Below are 15,118 nucleotides of genomic sequence, written 5' to 3'. Positions count from 1 at the left end.
CCTTGAGATACTTCTTCTTTTTCACTAAAACAGCAGAGAATGAACAATTTTGTAAAGTGCTCAAAAAATTACCCAGGCAACAATAGGCTGCAAAGGAAAAAGAAAAACCCCAGTAAGCAAAGAACAGACCATGAACTGAATTTCAATGAAAGGCATTTTCCTCTTGAATGTGCAAAGGAACTCTTTCTTGGATCTATAAATAGATCCAGCTGATGATGCAGGAAGGTCAGATGCAGCACTGCTGACATCACTCACGTATGAGAACTTCGGCACAGTAATTAAGCGGATCCTGAATCACTCGAAACTAAAGTCCTCGGATACTGAACTGCAGAAGTGTGATGGATATGAATGCATTTGTGTGTATGCTTGGGAACATTAGGAAAAGTGCAGGGGGTTTAAGATTGCCTTGAATTTCTCAAAATCTGCAAGGGTGGAAAAAGGGAAGAAAACAAACAAGTTCCTCTTGATGCTGATGTACTTTAAATCCATGTCCCCTGCTTAAGCCCCAAGAACCAACCCCCCTTCTACCCTTTCCCCATGCTCTTCTTCTGTGGGGCAGGAAGAGCGACACGAGTCTAATGATGCTGAGGGTGGCTGTGACACAGCATTGCTGCAGTGCCAGACAAGCACATGCAGGCAAACTACATCATGGCAAAAATCCCAATTGCAGGAAAATTACCCAGGCCAAGGGAGAGGACAGGCCATATGTTCCTCCCAACCAAAACACATGAAACAATTTGTCTGTATTGGTGGACACACAAAAGCAGCAGCCTTGAAACACAGAACATGAAAAGAAGACCACACGTGTAACATATTAGCTTTCTCAACACACTTGTATCTTACCATGATCACAATGCAGCTGAGATTTCTATCTGTAGATGAAAACTGAGGAGGGCACAATTATTAAAAAAGACACTATATGAAGTGTGCTCCATCACTGACTGATTAATCTTTTTATTAAGTTCATATGTAAGTTATTTTTTAATTTATGGACAATTTCTTCATCTGGATGATGTCCTTTTAACATTTTAATTCAATTTTTAGTTCAAAATAAGGCTGTGCTCCCATAAATGTGGGTTTTTTTAACCTTGTGAATCTCTCTGATAATCCCACATCTTTTTTTTTTCCCGGTTTCAGAGGAGAAGTTTAAAACATGAGCCATACAGGACAAGTATCTGTTACAAGTGACACGATGGATTAGTGTGTCACAGCAGTAATTATATGTCACAAGCCACCATTCTAGAAAAGTTCAGTCCATTGCATGCTCCATAGTGACTCCTGTAAAGCTCAGTGATTTACAAAATGAATGAAATGGAAAAGGATGCACAAAGGCCTCAGACCAGCCAAAGCATGCAGTGAAATACCGCCCATCTTAAACAACAGACAACATATGTAGCTACTTTTTTCTACCAAAATTTATGAGCAGACAGCTGGACCGCAAGCAAAGAAGTTTTGATAGACAACCAATTCTGGTATCATATTAAGAAACAACTCCCGCAGGATCTATTTCCTTTAGAAAAATTCATAAATGGACTGTCCTCCAAGCACTTTGTTTAAAACCAAACAAATGCACAAGCTGAGTATGATCTCTTCAGTCCTACGTGTTAAATTTTGTTCAAAATCAAAGACCATCAGGAAAGGCAGACAGCCTACTGGCTGGCCAGCACAAAGTGTTAAGAAATTGGCTGGAACTGCTGATGGCAAAATTGAGAGCTTTGAAATAAGAGCAAAGAAAACACAAGCAGCTACTAAAGCCTTACGCTTTCTTAACTTATTGAAGCAGGGTGGGGTTTTTAGAAGTACACAGTATTCCCCTAATTGCACCCAGTGAAGTGCAGAAGAGTTTTACCATTTGTTCTATTGGGAACAGAGGGTTCTTAAATATTACAGTCATAAAAGACTAAAATCCCACCTCTCTATTCAGCCAGCTGCAGACTGGCTCCATCAGGGTTCCCATCCATCACCAAGGTGCAGAGCTCTACAGACCTGAGGAGGTTACCATCCCAGCCTCCCATGCTGCTGAGCAGACAGCTGGGCTGCTGCTCATCAATCAGCTGATGAATTGCTGCAGTTTGCAGTCAGGAGTTTTAAGGCAAGCAAACAGCAGTGATGATTTACTTCAAAACATCACGCTGTAAAGTGAGTGATTCAGCAGCTGATTCACGGTGGCTCAGCTGTCCAGGATCGGGGCGTGGGGTGGTGTGGACAGCTGGGACCTGTGATGTCATCCATGCTATGCCAGCCCCACTAGTGAATCAGAACCCTGACTATCATTTCCGTAGCATTTGTGCCTCCTGCATACTTCAAACTGAAGAAATAGAAAATTGATGTTGTCAAGAGAGACGGGAGCAGCTTCCCCTACACTATCATCAGAAGAGTATCACTGATTTCAATGTGGTATTAGACTCCCAATAACCTTGGGGAACATGATCCATTTTATGCAACAGGGATGAACCTCTATAATCCTAATCCACCTCAGGTGACCAAGGCCAAAAGATACACCTTCTCTATCTTTACAATCAGTAGCTAAGCATGGGTCTGAACTAGTTCAGAGTGATAATCAGCTTCATCAAGAACTGTTCATACATCCGTCCACAGTCAACAGAAAAAACATCATTTCAGTGCTTAGACCTGGCAGCTGGGAGCTTGGATCTGCTCCTGACTCTGCTACAAGCTCCTCACATGGCTTTAGTCAAGTCACTCGATTTCTCATTACTGCATTCCTCTGCTTGACAGTACAAAGAAGGGTTAGTGTGGGGTTATTTCCTTTCATTAAGTTCCAAGATCTGTTTTCAAAAGGGGTGCAGAAGGTGTATCACACTATATTGATGCCAGAAGCACAGTACTAGCCTTAAGCATGAAGCTTTCTTGACACGGTTCCTTCTTCAACCTCATCAAAGCAAGACACCTTCCGAATCCAAAAGCTGTTGCTCTTTGCAGATATCCATGCTTGGCCTTTTGGTGAAACCTACAATATGCTTCACAAGAAAGCACCATTCCCTTTTATAATCGTAACAGCCAGCCAAGTTATAATTTACAACAGCAAGCTGTAATAGTGTTAAATAACAGTACTTAATTTCATTTAACTGGTTCTGCCTAAAACCTCATTGCCAAATGTCTCTTTTCCATTTAGATGATGTAGAAAAAATGCTGGTTTAAGGCGAACAGTTCACATAATCTCCGTTTTTCCATTTACTAAGACCTTATGTTTCCATGAACAGTACAGAATTTTTACTGACACACAGCAGGTTGAAAGCAGTATATTTAGTTTCTGCAGTAGAAATGCTTCAGTTAAAAAACCACAACAACAAAAAAATGCACCTTCCGATGTTTAGGTTGAAGATAAAAAGGGATCGTCCCACTTTTGCAGTTAAGAAAGCAAATACAGCTCTGTATCCAGATCAGTTATAATTGCCTCACACCTGGCCTGAATATGAGCCAGTGGTTTCTAGACCAGAGCTGGGTCTGGGGTATAGGGGACTTGTAAAACAGTTGGCTCCAATCAGCTTGACTTGGGAAATCAAGAAGAACAGTCTAGCCCAACTGACCGAAAAGAGTTTTTTCCCTAGTATAGGCAGGGCCATAGTAGAAATCTCCTTCACTCACATGTTGTGTCTGCTGGTTTGTGTCAGCCTTTAAGACCTGGCAGCAGTTCCCATGCTCGACTGAAGGTGGACCCTTGGGCTCTGCAATCGATGGGTAAAAGTCTCCTTGCCTTGAAACAATTACACCTATTAAGTCAACACACAGTAGGTATGATATTGAGCAAACGTATACCAGCTTGGGTTGTGAAAGGATCATTGTAAACACGTGCTAATAGTGTCTGAATCCCTGCAGGATGTTTAAGGGAGGATCAACTCGCAGTGCTGAAGGGCAGGTACTGTCAGGTCAGCACGCTGCTTTCATGCGGAAAGCACCTGGCCTTGTATCAATGAGAGCAATTATCTCAGAAAATATCCCACTCCCCAGTATGACTCAAGCATATTTATCCTCTGTCTTATTGCTTATTGTCCTGGCTTCGGCTGGGATAGAGTTAATTTTCTTCCTAGTAGCTGGTATAGTGCTGTGTTTTGGATTTAGTATGAGAACAATGTTGATAACACACTGATGTTTTAGATGTTGGTAAGTAGTGCTTACACTAGTCATGGACTTTTCAGCTCCTCATGCCCTGCCAGCGAGAAGCTGGGAGGGGGCACAGCCAGGACAGCTGACCCAAGCTGGCCACAGGGATATTCCATACCATATGACATCATGCTCAGTATATGAACTGGGGGGAGTTGGCTGGGGGGGGGGGGTGTGTGATCGCTGCCTGGGGACAGGCTGGGCATCGGTCGGCAGGTAGTGAGCAATTACATTGTGCATCACTTATTTTGTATATTCTTTTATTATTATTATTATTTTCCTTTCCTTTTCTGTCCTATGAAACTGTCTGTATCTCAGCCCACGAATTTTACTTTTTTTCTCCCGATTCTCTCCCCCATCCCACTGGGGCAGGGGGGGAGTGAGTGAACGGCTGTGTGGCATTTAGCTGCCTGCCAGCTTAAACCACGACATTTATGAATCTAAAGGTCTCATTGTGCTGGCTGATGCAGACCCACAGCTTCCCAGGCTCATCTCTCTACTGGCGTGTAACCTGGTACTTCTGGCCCTATTTCCAGATGTGACAAGACGCAAGCAGAGTACCTGACCCCATGGGAGGGGCAGGTGACCTGGGGAACATTTTAGTCTGAGGAGAAGATGCATTTTAATGAATCAAAAACAAAATAGTCAGAATAAGTGGATCTGAGTCATGCAGTGCTATTCTAGAGCCACCTAGGAAGACTGAGCTGTACTGTTTCCATGATCCTGCTCATTTTCTAATTAAAAATACAGCCATACTGAATACCATCCATTCACATTCCTCACTGTAGTGATTTAGGTTTTTTTAATACTACTTCTCACAGCAGCTATAATAGAGGAGAAATTAGCAATAGCTTGCAGCTAGAGGTAGAGTCTTTGCCTCCTGTTTGTAAATTATGTATTGTCCTTGCTGCGGCTGCAAAACGCACTCTGGAACTTTTGTTTGCAAGCTCATTTTCTAGCAAAGTGTTTGTTAGATGATGTGGTTCGGTGCCACAAATTCATGCCAAGCAAAGGGCACTTGTCAGTGCTTGCAGACTACACCTGTATATCTACTAACATTTGGGAAAAGATGCCTAAGTATGAGCAATCACAAATTCTGCCTCCTTCATTGAAACACAGGCATCCTATTCCAACCGAAAGCTGCTTCTTGTACTGCCCAACCATCTACTCAACAGCAGAACAGTGCTCAAATGACTGAAGAAAAGGAAGACATGTTGAGACAAAGGCAAAATTAGCTTTTCATTTAGAAACACTGCATAAAGATACAAGGAAATAAATGGTTCGGATCACCTCTATCTCCAAAAGTCAAGGGCTGTCCTCTGAAGACTATGCTTTAAATTAAATCTCCTATGACTGCTACCCTGCTCAACGCTGGAGCTTTGACACTTACCTCTCCAAATGGGTGAGAAGGATCACAGTAGAAGGAGCTCTACAAACTGACCAGGAACACAGTTGCAAAGAATGACACACCCACGTCAAGGATCTGCAAGAGTGAAGCGAGCACCACAAGCTTGCCCTTTTCCAAGTCATTTGACTGAGCTCCCACCATGTTTTCTAAGCGTAATGACACTGCAGTTAAAATCAGTACTAGCTGACTGACTACAACCTTGTGTAGAAAGGAAAGTTTCTAAACACTCTGATTTAGATAGGAAATCTTTGGAGTGTGAACCATCCAATACTTCTTACAACTCCTCTCTTTGCACAAGACATCTAGAGCTTGACATTCAGAAAAGCTTAGAGCCACAATGCGTTCCTGTTATCAGGAGCATTCAGCACCTTTGGCCCCAAACATCACTTAACCCTTTCACAGATGATAATTTCAGAGGCGCTTGAGAGTACCAGTTCTAAGTTTTAATAATTTAGCTTTGTAGCACTTTTCCAAGGGTAACACCAATGCCCAAGTAGCCATGTACTCAAAGGTAGACAAGAAAGATCCCACCCACACAATTTTGTCAGCTCTAGTAGGTGTCATAACGCCAGACCCTTACATCGATGTAGCACAAACTGGCAATATGATCCACACATAGCTCCTTCCTATCTTCACCCCAATAAAACCTCACTTTTTAACTACCCCGAGTTACAAAAATAAACTCCCATGTTTTCAGCTTTTTCCGCTCACATTCCTTCACTGATGGGGCTCCAGTGTTGAACTGTGCCTGTCATTTCTGACATGGTGTGACAGCAGCTCACCCTGCAGACCATGAACAGGTACGGTGACTCACTGCATTCCGCAAGGACTGTTTAGATAACTCATACAACTGGAGCACAGGTAACAACACACTGTGCTGTCCCCAAGAACCTTAGCAAAAAGAAACCATGAAGAACGTGAACCAACGGGGATTCATTGTACCATACAAAAAAGCATTTTACTCAGTGTGTGGCACCGTTGTGAGCTTAGCCCCCAATAAACCAGTACTTTCTTTCCTCTTTTACGAAGAGTTAACAAAACCTACAGTGGCTTGTTTAAAGGAATGATATCCCCATCGCTAATCCAAAATCAGAGCTGGGTCTTACCTATTAGGTCTCTCCAGCACAGCTCACCAGTTAGCTACTTGTCTTGAGTATACTTAGCATTGATTTTCAGCTGATTAGCAGCTTCTCTCCAAGACATCTCATTTGGAAGCTGCAAGATAAGCCTGAGGGACCCATCCCCCAAACGCTGTTCTCAGCTTTCAAAATAAAGAGACAGACTAGAGACACAGTCCTGCCTGCCAAAGTCCCATTTCCCACAGATGGCACGTTATCTTAGCCCACTGCGGCTGTAATCTCACTGAAAGCAACCCCCCCAACACTCCTTGCTTAGATGGATAGCTGTCTGTCTGAAGTACAGAGTACCTCTTTGTTCGTGGCTCTTTTGATTTTTCAGGCCATTCTTCCCCCTTGAGAGCAGTGAGCCCTCCTCTGCTCTATTCAGGGGAACTCCTCCGAAAGAGTTTTCCTCATCCCTCAGTGCTATATTTAGCTTTACACACAGGTAGGCAGGGGGGCACTGCTTGTTGTTAGGGCTGCCTTAGTTTACAGTCTGGCCTAAGCACAACATAGTAGACATAGCTGATGAGCAACACATTGGTCTTGAGTCATTTAACAGCCGTTACTTTCCTGCCCCTGAACTGCTCCCACCTCACTCAGCATGGGGGCCTGAAGTTTTACCACAGTCACACACAGCAGATGCCCAGCGAAAGAGAAGCCCATAAACACACTTGGGTGACACCGCACACACACACCTGTCCCTCCCACACACTCATTTTACGCAGCCCTACAACCACAGTCTGGCAAATTAGCGCTTTTTCATCCCTCCCATCCAAAAAACCAGCCATCAATTGAACCGATGGGCTTAAGGAAAAACTGGGAAAGCTTCTCTGAGGATTATAGCCACAGAAAGATGACATCCTGCAGTCTTAGGACTCTGTTCCATCTTAATACAGGGAAGGGGACAGGGAGAAGGACCCACTGCACCAAGTGCTTCTTCTGCTGGGTTGAAGTCTCTCTCCCCTCCCCAGTATCCTGATCCCCCAGAAACGAGCAGCTCTGGCTGTACAGAACTGGGTAGCTAGTAAGGAGATAAACACCAGGAGAAAAGAGACCATCCTTCAAGGGCTAGCAAGAAGACGGATGGGTGGATGGATGGATGGATGGATGAACAGACGCACATTCGAGCACCGCAGACGCCCCGGACCGTACCTGGAAGTGGCCGCAGGCGCTCCCGGCCCCAGCCGCTGCTTTACCGCCCACAGGCACGCATCGTCCACGGCACAGTACAGCACGGCTCGGCTCCCCACACCGCCGCTTCCCTCGCCGCGACTCCGCGGGCGGCAGGCGGAGCGCCGGGAGGGGCTGCTCCCCCGGCCCACCCCCGCTCCGCCCCGCCACCTCCCCCGGGCCGCGGGAAGGGCGGGGGGCGCCCGCGCTGCAGCGCCGGTGCCGGCGGAGGCGGAGTGTCAGCACGGCCCGTCCCGGCTGCAGAGCCGGCTCCTGGAAAGGCTGCTGGCGCGGCTTGGCTAAGCCCGCTCTGGGTGCCACCAGCGGGCAGATGTCGCAGGCGCTGGTTTCAAACCTGGAACTGAACCCGTGTGTGACTGGACTCGGCTGAGATGGCCCGAGAGTGGCCACTGCCCAGCCGGCCCTGCATCTTGCTGCTGGCAGTGGTCATAAGTGCATGCTCACAGACAGGCAAGAACAGGACACGCATACACGATACTTCCTCCAAGCTGTCTTCCAACTTGTATTTTCAGCACAGGGGATTTCCTAAGCCCGGTGCTGTTTGTCTGTTCAGTGACCCTCAGCAGTTCTGTCTTTCCCAGTACTCATCCAGTTCCCCCTGCAGCCCATCCACGGTAGTCTTCGAAAAAGACTTGCGCAGATCCACTACAACTCCTCAGAGAGCCACTGTCTTCCATTTCCCTTGAACTCGGCTTACTAGCTTACATCTGATGTCCCCTTGCTGTTGCACGGAGTGACAAACACTTCGCTCCTACGCACTCTCTCCAGAGCACTCTGAGTTTTCTCAATTTCTTGCACAGCATTCTCAGTCACCACTTTTCCAGGCTGAAAAGTCCAGGTCTACCCAGTCCCACCACGAACAGGGTCAAAATCTCTGACGATCCTTGTTATCCTTCACCAACCTTTTTGCAGTACTTCTGAACCTTCTGAGATGAGGGAAACAGAGCTGCACATGCACAACTCAAGGTGCAGTTGAACCTCAGATTTAGGGAGCAGTACGTCAACTTTCTCTGCTCTACATCCCCTCCTAGCAATTCCCAATCTATGCTCAATTTCCTTTTTTGACTGCGACTGGGCACCGAGCTGGAGCCATCCATCAGAACAACCAAGATCTTCTGACTGAGTGGCAGCAGCCAGGTCAGAGCCCATACTTTACACGTGAAGCTAGCTATATACATCAGAGCTTTCACTAATTGAAGAAAAACTGTCCCCGGTAGTCAAATGCTTGAAAGACAGGTGCCTCTGGCTACTATTTCTGCACACAAGCATAGAAGGAGCACGTAAGCCCGAGTTCCTTTGGCCAGGATGATTTTTGAGGCAGTCACACAATCCTGCCTACCTGCATTTCCATTCCTTTAAATTCAGTCTCTAGAAAGAAATACTTTAAAAATCTATTTTCAAAATAATTGAGATGGCAAGATAACCAATAGTAAAGGGACTCCCGCACAAAGGGCCTTTGCCCACACAACTCCCTTTCTGGAATTGGGACTTAAAGGTGCATGTGATCTCACTGTGGATTCTAGAAATCACTTCCAAGCCTTCGAGTTCTGGATTCACACAAAAGCCCGCTTTGTCCCTTTGCACAGTGTCAAATATAATGTGAAGTATAACGAAATTACATTGCAATGTTATTTCTGAAGGAAGATGACACAATGCCAAGTCAGAGGTCACAGCACTTACACATATATCCTCGTCGTTTTCCCACTTTGATGAGTATGTCAGAGAAGGTATCTTCCTCAGGCTCTGCTCTGTGATGTTTCTACCTCCGTTTCTTCTCCGTGACAGGTTTCCCAATGCAATAAACTATTTAACTTTCTTGATTCCTGTTTACCCCTGCAATTCTTTTCATCAGACAACTCTTGTTGCCATACCTACAAGAAATCTAGAGAAAGATTTAGACTTCATCCAGATAAAGGGTTTTCCCTTTTTCCTTTCGCCTCTCTCAGATTTGAGGACAAACATTTGTTTTTCCCTCCCCTTGTCTCCTGTATTCTCAGACACAATCTTTGATTAAAGCAGAAATATTTTACTGAAGTAACTGCATGTACAGACACATTTATCCTGGTTTGTTTTGGTGCAAGCTGACAAGACTGAAGGCAGCCTGTGGGCTCCCTGGCAGAGAGGACTACGCTCAGGGGAGTGACGGGTGGTGCAGCGAACGACACATTGTGCATGAATCAGCAGCACTGTGCTGCTGCAAGACTGGCAAACGCTACAGCTCAGTGGGCTGTAGTCAAGTATCATGTTAAGCAAGCGAGGTAATTTGTTTGCTGTGCTTCGCATTGCTCAGGCCTCATTTGCAGTAGTGCAAGTGGTTATGAATAACTTGGCAAGAGTTGAGAGGAGATCAAAAATTGTAAGGAGGTAAGAAGTACAGTTATGAGTCAATGTTTCAAATGCAGAACATGCCCAGTCTGCATTGCTCAGATGCTTTGCTTATTTATTCTTCCCATTTTTGATATGGTAGTGCTCACAACAGCAATGCAGATTAAGGGAATTAAGCACAAACAAAAACTAAAAAACTAGACGTGGGCTGATTAAACCAATTAGACCAATGCTCGCTAAACAAGTTCTGTGCAGGCTATATTCTCCTAAAATCTAGGCCTGGGTCCCATGGCTGGATCTGCTGGCATGAATCCCAGCATCTAGGTTGGGCTTTAACATGTGACCCTCCACTGTAGTAGAAATACAGACTACAGACTTGGACTGCAAATCAGGCCTCTGCTTTTCCTGCGTATTTGAGTTGTGGAAAATTTCATCCACAGCCCCATCTTATCTCCATTATTACTATAAACCCATATTTTTCATCTGAATGTGAAAACTGAATGTGTTACTTCAAAACAAACTGAATTTTAGGAGAGAAGATATTTTTGTATCTAGTAGACACTGGAAATCTCTGGGCCCATGTATGCAAACAAACTACAGTTCTGGCCAATTGTAACCAGGCTTCTGGGCTTTCAGACCTACTCCCGAAAAGGCTGGTTGAAACAGCAATGCCAATATCAACTGCAGAAGAAGCAGGAGTTTAACTCCCAAAATTTCAATGATTACATAGAATGAAAATGTATTTTTTTCAAGATATTTCTGTTTACTTTTCTGGTGACTAGCAGCTGAGCCAATAAGCTTCAAATCAACATATTCATGCTATCCAGTGTTTCTCCAAGACACAAGAATTAGAAGTTATAAAGAATGGGGGGAAAAAGCATATTTAATGGCATCAGATGACTTGAGGAAATGAAGCTTTAGAAAAATCATCAAGCCTGGGAATACTGAGAATAGAGTTGTTAACTCTATGCAACTTCTGTTGTGGACTAACTTCTGTTATGTGGTTGAAAATCTGTCTACTGATAAAACAACTTACCCCTGCCCAGTCTCTGGGTTTATCCTGATCCCATGCAGCATTGCTTGTGCTATGTGCCCCAGCCAAATACTCATAATTTCCAAGTGATAAACCAGAAGCCACCCAGTAATCTTTTACTGCTTAGATCACGCAAGCACGGTCTGCAAAACAGTTAAGTGATGCTGAATTTTAAGCATAAAGAGAGAACATTCTCTCTTGTTTCAGCAAGTAACTGGACAGTTCTCCGTCAGAGCAATGTGAAACAACTGGCTAAACTAGCTGCTCTCTGCCTCCTTTAACACCAAAGGATCATCAAAGAAGAATAACTAAGAGAAAACAGCCAATCCCTGTTCTTTTTTCATTTTTATATTTGTTGCTGTACAAATACATCAACTTTTACCCCGTGGTTTGTAGCACTTCCCTGCATAAAGCAGAAGGACATCAGGTTTCATTTAAGCCCTATGTTTATTCATTTTGAACTTGAACTAGGATCATATTAAAAACAGATTACAAATCATTTAAGAGCTATTAATGCTTGTCAAAAATAACCTGTGGTTTTAAATAAGAGGAAAGTCAAAGTAAATGAAAAGTAGCATGTAAGTCACTGTAGAGAAGTCATGTTACATAAAAAGTGCACAACATATTTGGCATTTCAAAAAGTACTCAGCAGAATCCCATACGCAAAGAGTATTCTTGATACAAACAGATGGAAGGGAAGGATTTAGAGTTTGAAGTCAATTGTCTGAAATTCAAAAGTAAGCATTAGTCTGGCAATATTTAGCACACATTTAAACCTGTGCACAAAACTCCTACTGAAATCATTGAGACACCTGCACAGGTAGAATTATTTGCAGAATCAGATTCCAAAACCCTTGACCACTTTGAATTTTCAAAAAACTGCTTCAAATTCAATTCACACTGTAAATATTTAGATTAAAGGGATCAGTCCAGCAGATCACTTAAACCTTGCCTTGGCTTCAAGTTTGAAATTAAGTACATACTTCAGTGATTTGCCAGAGAGATTCAAGCACAGTTTTCAATGTCTAGATGGAGAGGTGTGACACTGCAATGGTTGTGTGTGGAGATTAAGAGATGTACAAGTACTCAGGGCACTTGACTAGTAAGCAGACACTAATTCCTGTAACAGATTTTTTGTAATGAGACTTTGATTTTAGCTGTTTACAACTTTGTCAGAATTTAAGCAATTGGAGCTAAAAGTGTTGATGGCAGGTGGCTGCTTCAGGCTAGAGCAAAATTCAGGTAAAATTATTTATGCTCTTCTGAAAAGGTGGCGGACAAAAATCTAATGTTACTGCTCATGTTCCTGCATTGACTACAGCTTTTTTTATTTGTTACTGTTACCTACTGAAGGAAAACATTCTATGACAAAGCCTTGGACAGGGACTTGAAAGAATACACTCCCTGTAATTTGCGTTTAATGTTTTGCCTTTAATGCAAGAACTGCCCAAATTCAGACAAGCTCTTAATTTCTGAAAGCTCTCTGTCTGCCCTACAAGCACATGTGAGAATTTGTCAGCATAATTCTTACAGACCTTCTCGCGACTGGCAACATCAGTCCCAGGCTTCAGGGGCTGAGCTGGACTTGCACTGAAGTGACCCCCTTCTGTGCAGTGGGCACCAGAGCTGAGAAGGTGGAGAGAGTCTTCTATATTCTCAGTGCCCTCCATGTTAGCACCAAGACAGTGTGAAAAAGAGGATGACAAAAATGTGGAAGGATCAAATACTATATGTTGGGGAGAAACAAGATGGGATAAGGAAATTGAGTATTGGGATAATATAAGTTAAGGAGGACTCTTACAGAAGAAATTAAAACTGTAGGTGACATCTCTCAAATGGAGGTATCTCCATTGGACCTCAGTGCCATTTGCAAAGGAGGTAAGCACTGCCCAGATGAGCAAAGCAAGGTACAAAAGTATCAAATTCTGTATCATCTGGCAGGCCAGCAAGAGGAACATGCAATTCCCGAATCCCAGTCCACAAGCCAGTGCTTCAGAGACAGAGAACTCTGAAAGGAGGACTCCATTCAGTCATTTCACACACCTGAGCTTGACATGGTACTTCCGTTGTTTAAGCGGGTGACAATCAATGTGTAAAAATGGACATGAAATCTTTAAAGCCATTCACCTTTGAGAATGACAAGGCTAAGCGCTGACGTGGGTGGGGAACAGAAGGGAAAGACAGACATCCTTGAAGAGTGTTGTTTTCTCTCCCAAATGCCAAAGAAAGCCAATCTGAAGCATTGCTCGCATGTCCTGAGGCTGTCCCTTGTAAGGTATCACACAGTCCTGCTTTCTTTCCTGTGAAACCTCTGTGTAAAGCAAGCAGTGAAGATGAAAATACCAATGTCTTGTCACAATGTCGGTCTAAGGAGGACAACCAGCTCCACTTTCTTTTTCATTCTATCTAACTGTGGATTATCTTGACCCTTCCCCAGGTCTGGCCAGCGTGAGAGTGAGGTATCTGTAAATTAAGCCAGATAAGGCTGAAATGATGTTGTAAAAGCATCTTCAAGCTCTCAAGGACAAGCCTCAACTCTTTCATTTAGGACAGTTTATAGGCTACTTCTTACTTGAGAGTCTCACTGAATCCTTCAATGTTAATGCAGTGTGGTACCACTAGCCATGATGAAAAGTGTCAGGATTTGGCCTACCTTAAAAATGTATTTATGCAAGAAGCAAATGGCTCTGTCTCCTTTTGAGTGAACATAACTTTGCCAGGACTATTGGGGCGCTTTACAAGTTCAAAACCATCAAAAGAAGTGCAGCTCGATGCATGATGTTTCACTAGTTCCTGATGTCCCTTACAAGCTGGGAGATACAGAAAGTGGGTAAAATTGATCCCAACTCAGTATGGCTTAATCCCGATTTTTATCTCTAAGAGAAGTTGTTGATTCGTTGCAATCACTTGCATTATTGATGGCCTCTATTTAACTGTCCCCAAAGGAATAAACCGTCCAGAGTGAAATAATTAAGTTTCCTGTTTATTCACATCAAACTTCCCCAAAGTATCTTAACTAATAAATCTTTACAGCTACCTGCAAATTTGAAAAATAGTCCACCTTGTCCTAAAGACAAAGAAACTGAGGCATTTTCAAAGGCAGATGATGTAGCATGTGAGCACCTAACACCAAGAACAGAACCAAATCCTGATCCCCAAGTCCTCTGATGCTTGGGAGGTCAGAACCTCGTGGATTGGGAAGTACACCTAACTGCAAAGCAGACTATCCAGAAGAAATAACATACCTTGCACAATTACTATCTTTAACTTTGGGTAAAAGCTCTCATTTAGGACCTTGTCTGATGATATACACGTGATGTATGAATACAGGAGAAACGGGAGTACTGATGAACATGATCTGGCTTCTGCTCCTGGTGGATAACTGCAAATGCTTCAGACTGTGTCAATGCCACGTGTCTTAAGCTTTAAAAACCCTGAACCCCTCCTTTAGTAGCATTATTCCAAAGCTGGATGTTGGGATCTTTATTTCTGTTTAGTTATTGATTTATGGTTGCTATTGCTGGAGGCTTCTCCCTCACCCCCTCAAAACAAGGAAACATTTACAACTTCTCCTGCCTCCCCACCCTTTCTTCTTTCAGCCTGACATCCTCTCAGATGCTACCTGACAGACTGCAGCAATCACCCTGTGAATGGTAATTTCCTTATTGAGAGCTTCCCATTTACCCTCACATCTGCCAGCACTCCCTGACACTTGAATAAGCATTAAGACATTAACAGTCTGGCACAGGTTTAAGGGTTTGAATAATAATGTTCTGTGGACTCACCACACTCACACAGGCACCCAAAAAAACCCATGTGCACTAAACTTTGCCATCCTTGGGGCTGGGAAAGGCTGCTGGAGGGGTGACTGCAGCGACATACATGGATGAACGGCCACTTTTTGCTATTCCAGACAAT

At 43.8% G+C, this 15,118-nt stretch overlaps 1 protein-coding gene across 4 annotated transcripts in view; it reads right to left on the bottom strand.

Moving 5' to 3' along the window:
* The window catches only part of RASGEF1B (RasGEF domain family member 1B), a 147,930-nt gene that overhangs the window by 31,965 nt on the left and 100,847 nt on the right, over window positions 1–15,118 (bottom strand). For 2 of the 4 annotated variants that reach the window (XM_076336968.1, XM_076336969.1), the window contains exon 1: window positions 7,804–7,852. The exons of 1 other annotated variant lie outside the window; for it this stretch is intronic. The gene's annotated coding sequence lies outside the window, so the exon portion shown is untranslated. Of the gene's footprint in view, window positions 1–7,803; window positions 7,908–15,118 lie in introns of those variants that run through there. One more of the 4 variants, XM_076336970.1, reaches the window with a different exon arrangement.

The sequence above is a fragment of the Aptenodytes patagonicus genome, chromosome 4 (assembly GCF_965638725.1).
Source record: "Aptenodytes patagonicus chromosome 4, bAptPat1.pri.cur, whole genome shotgun sequence".
Taxonomy (NCBI): Eukaryota; Metazoa; Chordata; class Aves; order Sphenisciformes; family Spheniscidae; genus Aptenodytes; species Aptenodytes patagonicus.
The sequence above is the reverse complement of the archived record's forward strand: the minus strand, read 5'-3'. Positions and strand labels throughout refer to the sequence as shown.